Here is an 11,213-nt window from a genome sequence, read left to right on the forward strand (position 1 = left end):
TCTGAGAAGCGACGCCTCCGGAATCGGAGAGCGCGCGCCCGCCAGGCAGGTCCCCCGTGGGAGGCGCTCGGTTTGCAAGGGGTTAACAGCGTTGCTCGTGAACTTGGGCGGTCTGTCTGGCTCGTGATGGATGTTGAGACCCGCTGACAAGTTCAGCCGGAGGAACGTCCCCTGCTGTGGCGGAGGGAGAAACACACACAGGTGGAGGGGACCCCGGGCGGGCGGTGGGGACGCACGCGGAAGGCGACCGACAGGGCGCGTGGTTCTGCCAGGCCGTCTCTGCTCCCCGCCTCCGCTCGACCGCTCGCCTCCTCCCCCGGAGCTTTCCGACACCCTCCTGAAGCGCTAAAGTTTCCCAGGGCTTCGAGCGCTGTCTCCCAGAACCTCCTGTCGGCCCCTGCAGGCCACGCGGAGCGACGGGGCGCGACGGGGAGCAGGTGTCCGGAGCCGGTCTCGAAGGAGGCCGAGTTCAGCATTTGGACAGCGGCTCCGGGACGCCGTCAGCCCAGCGAGTGGAGTTTGCGGGAGCACAGCCCAGGGCGGGAGGGGATGGGGGCGGCACTGGGCCTTAGAGAAGCAGGATCCAGCCTGGAGAGCAACCCTGGTTCCGAACGGGACACGTTTCCCCCGAGCTAAAATATCCTTTCGGAGCTCACGTGGGGGCCCGGTATCCGCCAATCCAGCGTGAATACCCTCAACCTAACCCACACTTAGGGAAAGGTAAAACGCCCCCTCTCAGCCCGGAGAGCAGACGCCGCGCCTCCCACCCCATCCCATCCTCTCTCCCTTCTCCGCAAAGCAGTCCGGATCCCTGAGCTTGGAGCTGCCGGCGAGGCTTCCAACCCGCTGCCCGCCACCACCTCCCAGGTCGGTGCTGGCGGCTCCGCAGGAGCGTGGCGGCGCGAGTGGGAAGGAAGGGCTCGAAGGCGCGGCGACTCCCGGGGAAAGGCTGGGAGGCGAGCGAGGAGAGGGGAGGAAGCGCCCGGGCGCGAGGCCGGGCTCCCCCACCGCGCGCCCCCGCCCCCTCCATTGCGCGCCCGTCGCGGGGAGGGGAAGCGGGGGGAGCCGCGCTGACGTCACTGCAGGCCGAGCCCGCCCGCGAGGGCGGCGCTGGGAGCCGCTCAGAGCTCGGAGAAGCCGCGCGCTGCCAGGAGCCCCCGCGCCGCCGCCGCCGCTGTGCCTGCCTCCAGAGGCTCGTTTCTGGGCGTCCGCTGGCGCTGCGGAGCCCGGAGAGCGGCCACAGCCGGGCCCGAGCCCGGGCACGCTCCAGATCAGGGGCCGCGGAGAAGCTGTCCCCGCCGCCGCCCCCCCCCCCCCCCGCCGCCGCCACGCGGGCCCCCGGCCCCCTTCCCGGTCCGTAAGTGCCGCTGCCTGCCGCGTCTCCGTGAGACTCGGGAGCCCGGCTCGGGCGCGCGCGGTGTAGCTTCGGCTGGAGCAGCGCTGGGGAGCTGGTCTGGACTGGGGGTGGGGGGCTGGGGCGTCCCTGCTCGGCTCCTTTGGGTTGCACGGGGTGGGTGCTCGGGCTGCCGGGCAGGGTGAGGGGTGCGTTCCTACCGAGCAAGGCGGAAGGCGGGGCTCAGCCTCTGGGGCCTGACCCCTCATCTCCAACAAACCGTCCAGGCCAAGGTCAAGGGTCGTGGGGCAGTGGGCAGCGTCCAGGGGTGAGGACGCAGGGTGTGCAGAAAGGGAAGGGGCGCGAAGCCAGGTGGAAGTTGTGGCGCTGCAGGCAGGTTTCTCTGAAAGGAGGGACTGTTTCCCAAGTGAGGTTCTGGGGAGTTTCCGGACCGTCCCCCCACACACACACCTCACCTCTGCCGCTAACTCCCCTCTTTCTTCTCATCCCCTTCTCCGCCACAAAAATAAGGCAGAAAGTGGCTTCCTGCAAAAGTAGTTTGAGAAATAATGCAACACACGACACCCACTCTAGACAAGATTTATAGCACGCTCTTCCCCCTGTGTAATGGGAAGTTGCAGGGAAATCCTTTCTGTTCTTTTCTGTTCTGCTCTGCCCGCCCTGCCCCAGAACAGGCCCGTGGGTCTGGGTGAGGGCGTCTCTGCAACCTCCTCCATGCCCAGCTCCAGACGCTGGGGAGAAAGAGGGCGAGGGTGGAGGGGGAGGCTGTGGTGAGGGGCTGCTCGGGGAGAAGGCTGGGGGTGGGGGGCGAGGTTCCGGTGGCCTGGCTGGAACAGGGCAGGGCGGTGGCAGAAGCTGGGAGTGGCTCGGGGGGGTTCGGAGCAGGGGAGGAGTGAGTGCATCCAGAAGGTGCGGGGTCTGACAGGAGCCCCTCTGGAGCTCCTCCCCATGTCCTGGAGTGGACTCTTCAGCTACTGGGCAGGAGAGGGTGCAGTTTGAGGGTCTGGCTTCCAGTCGAAGGCCAGAGGGTAGGCTAGGTGGACACTGGGGGTGAGTGTCATTCCAGGTTCCACGGGAGGAGCCCCCAGTAGCCACACCAGCTGCTGGAGACGGCGGGGGGGGGGGGGGCGGGTGCTCTGTTCAGACCTTTTCAGGATGGGTGTTTCTGGGCTCACGCCCAGCCTGGGCCTCCCCAGAGCTCACCGACTGAATGTCTAAGCCTCAGCTGGAGGAAAGGAGGCCAGACGTGGACGCCGCAGAGGGAGGGCACTGCGGCCCAGCTGGCCACCAGTTCATGCCGATGGGTGTGGGGTCGTGGGGGCCCTGAGTGTAGGAAGCTGGGTCCCTCTGAGCTGGTCCAGAGCAGGACTTTTAGACCCCAGACAATAGGGAGATCAGCTTCATCAAAGCTCGGGTCTGAGGACGGAGCAAGGGAGGGAGGCAGCAGTGGGGAAAGGGCCCCCTGGACTTTGCCTAGGCTGTGGCTGGAGAGCTGTCTCCTCACGGAGGCCCAGACGTGCTCAGGAAAAGCACTGGAGTCCCGGGCTGAACGCTAGGTCTGGGGAGAGCTCAGGGTGCTCCACAGGTCTCGGACTCTGTGGCCTTGGGATCCCGGATGCCCGAATAGAGGGCCCTTGTCACAAGTCAGAACTGCCCACTCTCCTTCCACTTAACCCCTTAAGTCGCTGTGTCCTGAAATGGGGGGAAGGGCACACTCCAGAGGGTTGTCCCGGACCGGCACTGAGTTGTGCGGCCAGCAGCAGGAAGTAGGCACTTGGGCCAGAGCCAGCACGGAGCCCCCGGCAGCTGAGGTTGCCAACGGGTACAAGAGAGCTCGTCTACCTGTGTGCACGGGCAAGGTATGTGCCACCTGCCTTAGGCCAGCTGCTCGATGGGTGTTTGGCCAAGTGCGTGTGTGGAACAGGGGTGTTGCAGGTTGTGTGACTCTGAAGGGGCACGGGGTGCACATGTGGCTACAATGGAGCAGGCGTTTCTGTGGGTGCAGGTGCAGGGGCTCAGGAGCTGGCTGTCGCTCGGTCGAGGTTTGAATTTGGCAAACGGAGTCTCGGGCCTTTAGCGGAGGTACCTGGGAGGGAAGCCTTCTCTTGAGGAGACACCTGCCAAGGGGCCTCTCTTGGCTCCTGTGCCTTTGCCCTGGCAGCTTCTGGTTCCCCTGCAGCTCAGGTTTTGGACTGTGGGGAGGGAACCAAGGAAGCCTGGGCAAAGGGAGCGGAGCAGTGGTGGAGAGAGAGGCCGGGTGGGTAGCTCTCAGCACCATGGCCAGGGCTTGGCCACCACATTTGGCGCTTTGGTCTCTGCACCCAACCCTCAGCCAGACCCAGCACCCACCCTCCGGGGACTCAGGGCCTGTCGGCCAAGGCTATGGGCTTAGTGTGGGACAGATTGCTTAGAACCCAGACCCCATCCACTGTGCATGTGAGAGGGTGATGGGACCAGGGCTGGAACCGGCCTGCCCAGCAGCCTGCCACCCTCAGCTGGCCGTGCCCGGCCCACACAATGCCCCTCTGGCTGGCATCACCTGGACCACTCCTGTCTGAGGTGTTTGTGAAGGCCAGCCACCAGCCCCCGGAGTCTGCAGCCAGTCCTGACCCAGCAGAGCAGCCTCCTCCCCGCGGCCTACACCCTCCAGAGCGGGTCTCACGGTGGCCTCCTTCCTGGGAGCCGTGCTATGATGGACATGGAGAGGTCACTGATTCCAGCACAGTCCCACACAAGCAGGGCCTGGGAGCCTCCGGGGCCAGCCTCACCTGCTCCCCTCCAAGGGACTCAGTTTCCCAAAAAGGGAGGCAGAAATGCAGCCCTGATGACCGTGGCCTCCCGCATCAGAATTGAATCCAAATCAGGCTTTTAATTCTTCCTCCCGGAGCCCCCACCCGCCCTCAGCTTGCCAGTCAGGCCTCCACGTTAGCGAGAGCCAGCCATTTTGTGCGGCATCGTGCTCCGATCAGACTCCGAGGGGCTCCTTCCTGCTCTCCCTCCCCCGATCCCAGTCTCCCCTCCCTCTCCCACAGGTGAACCCTGCTTCTCCGCCCCTTCCCACCTCCGCAGCCCCACCCTCCCCACCCAGGGTGGCCCTGAAGGACTGGGGCTCTGGAGGCCACCCACACACACACCAAGAAGGGGAGACGGTGCCGGTTCCAGGAGCTGCAGGAGGAGGGGAAGCAAGGGGCGCCTCCCAATTATGGTAATCCTGTGGAATTAACTGTCTCGAGCCCAAATTCGGGTGGTTCCTTCCCCAGGGCTGCTGCCGGCCTCTCCCAGTCTCTCTAGTTGCCGCTGTGTCTGGCTCTGTTCACCTTCTGGAAGGAGGGATGTGAGTGTGTAAAGTGGGATTTGGAGGGAGAGATGTAAATGCCAGGCCTGCGCTGGCACGAGCTGGCTGGGACGGAAGGAGGATGCAGGTCGCTTTGGATTGGGGGTCAGCATGGGAAGAGAGCAGAGCGGAGACAAGCGCTGGGGCAGCAGGCCCTGGACAGAATCGGGAACTCGGCAAAATGGAAATGTGTCATTTTTCAGAGGAGAAAGGGATATTTAGAAAAATCATGAAATCAGTGCGAAACCGTCCTCTTTCTCCCTCGTCTTTGGAACCCACCCTGCGGGGGGTTGCCTGGCCCAGAGCCTTGCAACGCCCCAGGCCCTACCGCAATGGACCCTCCTGGGCACCTCCACCCAGCCTCCTGGTGCCCCCGCAGCGGCGGAAGTCCGGGCACAGAAAAACTATGTCTTGACCGCTGAACACCAGGGAACCCACCTGCCTGTTCACTGCCCAATCTCTCTCCCTAGCTCTTTGCTCTGGGAGCAGAGACACTGCATTTTTCCTGGGTAATCCTTTGCCTCCCCAGTATGGCTGGTGTGGGGGAAGGTGAGTCCCAGCACCCAAGGCTGGAGGGCAACCACAGCATCAAGGAGGAAGGGGGTGATGCCTGGGGTGATCAAGAAGGGGTGCGTGTGGGCCCCTCACCTCTGGAAGGCTGCTAGGAGGCCTCCAGGGCTGCTGTCAGGCTCCGTGGGTGATTCTGGGGGGACCCGTTATGTCAGCCCCTTACCCCTGGTGAGCCACTTGCAGCGAGAGGGGCGGGGGGGGGGTGTGCTGAGAGCTCTAGAAGGAGGGCCAAGGCTGGCTTTGTGCTTCCGTTTTTCGGTGGAACGTGAATTTAACCAGTAGCCTCGTTTGGGCCCAGGATATCTCCAAGAGGCCAGGCACACTCGGCTGTAAGCTCCGAGAAGCTCTCAGAGAGAGGGGGGACCCAGCGGTCCGGCCCTGAGCGCCAGGCCCCAGTGTAGCAGGGCTGGAGAACCTCTGCGGGCCGTGGACTATGGGTGGGGCACCGACCCGTGCGCACCGGGGCACTTTAGTCCTCCCTCCTCTCTAAGTCCCGTGCGTGGGCTGAGTCTACTGCAAGGTGCTGGGCCTGGGGAAAGGAAATGGGAAGTTAAAGGTGAAACGGCTCCTATTCTCGGTTCTCTGGCTTCCCAAGTGCGCACACGGTCGCCCTGGAGAGACGTTCACCACGCCCCACCAGGCGCGTCCCCAAACATCGTCACTGGAGCTCCCTAACTCCGATGGTCCGCGGTGGCTGCCGGGCTTCCTGGGGCTCAGTGGACGGCAGAGGAGTTTGGAGGAGAGGCCAGACGGGGCGCACCCAGGTGCGCAGCCCTAATGCTTTCGAGGGCAAAGAGGGCACTGCCCTGCCCTCCGGCAGGGAAGCCGTGAACGCCGAGGCCATTGTAAGGCTGGGTGGTGCGGAGCGCGGGAAGGGGGCTGGGATTTGAATGGGAGCCTGTGATTGGCCGATCTCTTGACTGACGTCACTTCCCCGCGGGGCGATTAGCCTGCGAGAGGAGAGCTGGCGGGCCAGTGCGCTGGGGGCGGCCGGGGCGCCCGAGGCTGCCGGAGCGCATCGCGCGGGCGCCCTCTGCGCGCCCCGGGACGCCGTCGGAGCGGGCAGCTGGCGCCGGTGCCCAGACGCACAGAACGGGGAGCCGGGAGGAACGCGCAGGGAGAGCGATGGAGGGAGGGAGGGAACTGGGCGGGGGCTGCCGGCCTTCTTGGTGGGAGTCCGTGTGTCTGTGTGTCTGTCGGTCCCCTCTGCCTCTCCGCGTGCCCCCGGGGCTCCGGGAGCGGCGCCCGCTCCCGACCCCGCGCCCGGCGGGCGGCGGCACGTGGGGCCCACGGCGCGGCAGCGGCGGTGGCAAAGGGAGGCCCGTTTCTCTCTTTGGTTATCTAGCTGTATGAGTGCCACAGAGCCGTCATAAAGCTAGATAACCGAAAGTAGAAATGACTCTCACAACTTCTGCGTGCGAGCGCCCGCCCCGCCGGCCGCCCCGGCCCGCACGAGCCACAGGAGCTCAAAGGAGCCCAGTGCCGGCCCAGCGGACTCCAGCCCGGCGGATCGGCCGCGCCCGGACCAGGTACCTAACCTCGGCTCTCTCTCCGGGACACTTTCCGTCCCCGGGAGGAACTTGCCAGCTGTTCCCTACTCCTCCTCCTTCCCCGCTCACAGCACTTCCCCCAGCGCCGGAGCGGGAACCCCAAAGTGGAGCGGGCCGGGGAAACGGAGGGGGGTGGGGTTGCAGAGGGGTCGCTGGCGGGGAAGGCGCCAGCGTTCGCCTTCACCCCATAAATCAGGCTAGAACAATCCTCTCCCGGAGTCTCGGACGGGGATTTTGGGATGCAAATGCGATGGGAGAGAGACAGCGGCCGGTAGGGGGTGGGGGTGGGGGTAGAGAAGGGGTGGACTGGGGGCTGCCCCGCTGCTAACAATGCGGCCTTTATCGAATTATTCGACGAGTCGGCCCTGAGCGCCATTAGCATACGGCTTGGGGGTTGCCTGAGCTTCGCCCCTCCGTGAGGTCAAGTTCTTGATAATTTGATCACTTTTCACGGGCTTTGGCAGCTGCCTTTGTGTGCAGTTGGGGGGTCTGTGTGCAGCGTGAAGCGGAGCAGAACTGGCGAGGAGTGAGCTCAATGGCTAGGGGCCGGGCCGGGGGACTCCCTCCCCGACGGGCCGGGCCTGCCCTGCATACAAACCGAGCGCAGGCGGGTGGGCGGGAGGAGGGACTAAGCTCAACCCAGCGGCCACCTCTGCACCAGACCTGGCCGGTCACTCCCGCCGGTGCCTCCCCAACTTCCCGGAGCGCTTAAGGTGCTGGCAAGCTCCCTGCAGCCCCTCCCCCTACTCCCCCACCCCACCCCAAGCCACAACATAAGATGTATTACAATATCTAGCAAATAAAAAAGCAATTGGGGGAAATCTGCATTCCGTTTCCATGGCAACCCAATGCAGCATACCCGGCCTCTCAGGCTCCCAGCCCCTCTTATCTGGGCTTGGGAAGTGGGGCGCACCCTTGCTCACTGCTTGGAGATCTGTGCCCCCTACGGGACACAGCGCTGGGGGCCCCTCCGAGGTCCTTGTCTGCCTGCAGGTCACTCTCCTCCCTCACATCCCAGCGGGTCTGAAGCGGCGCTCCTTTAAGCTCGGAGAATGGCCTAGCCTCCTGGGCAGGAGCAGGAGTGGCTGCAGACCCAGCGCCAGACCCTGCCTCACGGCAGAAAAGAAAGGATCCAGTGTGGATGCAGAGCCTTGGCGGTTCGGGGGGCTTTCTAGGTATGTGCGTGTGTGAGTGCTAGGACATGCAAGCTGGAAGGGACCTGACCCCCGACCCAGACACCATCCCCTACCCCCTTTCCCTGTATACAGTGAGGAAACAGACCGGGAGGCCTGGAGGAGCAACTCCTGCAGCACCACGCTGAAGTGCAGAGTGCCTGGGTTAACGGTGCAGCCCGTCCTTGCCCGTCCCTCCCCAGGACCTGCCCAGGGCTTTGTGATGACAGAAGCTTTTTCCATTTTCATTCCCTCTTTTTTTTTTCTTTCCTTTTGGCCTTTGCTTAACACACTCATTTTTGAAAATAGGTTATATGTGTAAAAGGCACACACTCAAACAGCAGAGAATGGGTATCTGTTGTCCCTGGGGCGAGGAAGTGCCCGGCTAAGGTGGGTGGTGGAGGGACACGTTTCCCTGTATCATCCTTTGGGTTTGGAACCTTGTGAGTGTGTTAGCTATTGAAAATAAAATTTAAATGAGAAGAAAACAAAAGACCAGGCAGGGAAAGTCAGCTGCCCTCTGCTCTGTCCCCAGTTGCCCTCCCCAGAGATAGTCTCCAGGTAGAAGTAGGTTTTCAGGGGTCCTGTGTGGCACCCCCTTGCTATTTTCAAGGTCAGTCTCCCATTTTCCTGGCAAGAGGCTGGCGGAGAGTGACTAGCGTCATCCAGGACCCACCGGGCAGGCCGTGGGCGGCGTCCCCGGGGCTGCCTCTCCCTCCCCAGCGCACCTGGGAGCCTTTGCACAGACCGTGACCTCATTTCGGAGGAAACCGGAGCAGCTCTTCCCGCCCCCTCACCTTGTGCTGCTGTCCCCCTTCCTAGCCAGCTGGCCCCGGGCCCAGGGCTTCCATCCTCCCTTCCCACCACCCCCAGCCCTTTGCTGTTTTGCAAGAACTAGTCCTACTCGGAGCTCGGTGGCTTTGAAGCCTCGCGGCTGTGTCTACACAGTTCAAATGGGTGTTTTTTATTTTTATTTTTTAAACACCAGGGACTCAGACCATCTGGGGAGTCCTTAAATCTGGGTCTGGGATGGAAGAGTGTGAGCCTGGGAGAATGCAGTTTTCTTTCCGCTTTCTACGAAAATCGGTCGATGCAAACCTCCCACATCTTGGAAAGGAGGGTGGCCGCAGGGCTCTGGAGGGCAGGGAGGGCTGGACTTCTAATCTGGACCTCACCCCACACAAGCAGAAAGGGACCTGGAGAGAGGCCAGCCCGCCCGATTTGGGCCTGGGGATATGAATGACCACCCCAAACAGAGCCATGTTCAAATCCTCTCTGGACATTGAGGCTCAAAATTGATGCCCCATCAACCTCTTCTCGCTTCCGGGTCGGAGAAGCCGGCTGGGCCGTGGGTCTTCTCAGCCCTTCTTCCTGTTCCCCAGGGAGATCTCCTCCCAACCTCCTCTAGCCACTCGCTGCCCCTGTTCATCTTCACTTTCGTGGAAAGTTTGCACTACTCGCCAGGCCCTGGTCCGAAAAGGTTTGGGGGAGCCTGACAACGCAATTGAAGCTGCAGCTTGGAAGCCAGAATTAATTGGGATCTCAAAGATGTTCTTCACCCCTTTCACTTGACCTCTAGAAATAGCGAACTCAGTAAGGCCCAGTGACTCGCCAAAGGTCGCCTAGAAAGCCACCGGCGGGGCACGGGCCACTGCAGCCCCCGCGATGAGGGGGCATACAGGGCTTTCTCCTCACTGGTCTGGGAACTCCCAGCCCCGAAAGACTGTTGAACCATGTCAGTCTCTGCCCCAGCGAGTGAAAAGCTGGCGTCATGGGCGCCCGCTGAAAATCGGGCTGCGGCTGGGCCAGAGGCCTGGTCCAGGCTACTCAGGGAGCTGTCCGATCCCGCGCTCCGACCTCGGCGAAATGGGACCAGAGCGCTCAGGGAGCGAGGCCTGGAGGCCTCCCAGGGCCCAGGGCGACTCTGAAAAGCATGAAGGGTTGGAATTAGGCGCTCATTTAGCGAGCGTTACTAATCCGAAGTTACAGCGCTAATTCCCTGATCCTGCCGCTCCCACACGCAGCGCCGGGATTAGAGGCGCGGCCGCCGCCCCGCCCCGCGCTCACGCCCCAAACGCACCCGCTCCGCGCCCTCGGGGCTGCGGGCTCCTAATCCGAGGCACTCGCTCGGCCCAAACTTGCCGTGGGGGCTTCCAAGACAGGCAGGGAGGGGTCAGCCCTCAGCCCCGGGGCAGCCCCAGAGGGATGTAGGCGCTCTCCAAGGCCCAGGCGACCGAGCGCGGGCCAGAAAAGCACCCGGATTTCTCCATCCCGGGTATGCGCACCCACAGCGCGGGCCCCTTGGAGGCCGCGGCGCCATTTTAACAGCCCTCGATCCCCCCTTGGCACCTCTCGTACCCTTATGTGTCAGGGTGTCTCTATCCCCATCTCACCCTGACTTTTGCCCCTCACCGTCAGCCTAGGTAGAGTGACCAATCAGCGCTGGCCTGGGGTGGGATGCGCGTCACCATGGCGACGGCCGGCGCCCTGGCAGCGCTGCCAGTCACAGAGGGCGAGTCTCCACTTCAACTGGACGTGGGTGTGAAGAGGAGGTGGGGACGGGTGGGTGTTGGAGGAACATGTGGCACCTCGAACCCATTCTCCCTGGGGTCGGTTCGGCTCGGGTCAGGCAGGGGAGACGGCATGGTGTGGTCAGGGCCTGATCTTGTCCCTCCATCTTTCTCGTCTGGGGGCAGAGGTCCATCTTTGTCTCTCTCTCGCCCTCTCCTATGTCCCTCTCCAGGAGCTCTCAGGGGGGTTCCCCAAAGTGCCTGGCTGTGTGTAAGTGCTGTGATTTCCAGCAAGTGACTTTCCCTCTCGGAGTCTGTTTTCTCGGCCCTGAGATGGGCCGGAGTGCAGGCTCCGTGTGGAGAGCGTGGAATGCCCAGTGGGCGCTCCTTCTCCCTCCTCAGGCAGGGCAAGGCTTGGGTGGGGGGTGGAACTGGGGCCCCTCCCCTCTTCCTGGGGAAGCCAAGTCCGGGTGTCTCCTGGCTTCCTAGAGTCCGCCTTTCATCCCTCCTCCGGCGGCGGCAGCGGGGAATGGGAGAGGTGGGGAGGGTTTGAAAGAGCAGGGCCGGGCTGGGGGCTGTGGCTGGAACAAAACCTTGGTCAGTGGCTCTGAGAACCGGCGCCTGCAGCTCCCAAAGTGCTGGCTCCTTCCTTCCAGGCCTGTCCGGCTGAAGCACCACTTTAAGTGGTCCGGGCATTCACTGGCCGGCCCCTTGCCGTAATTG

Source organism: Desmodus rotundus, chromosome 10 (genome assembly GCF_022682495.2).
Source record: "Desmodus rotundus isolate HL8 chromosome 10, HLdesRot8A.1, whole genome shotgun sequence".
Taxonomy (NCBI): Eukaryota; Metazoa; Chordata; class Mammalia; order Chiroptera; family Phyllostomidae; genus Desmodus; species Desmodus rotundus.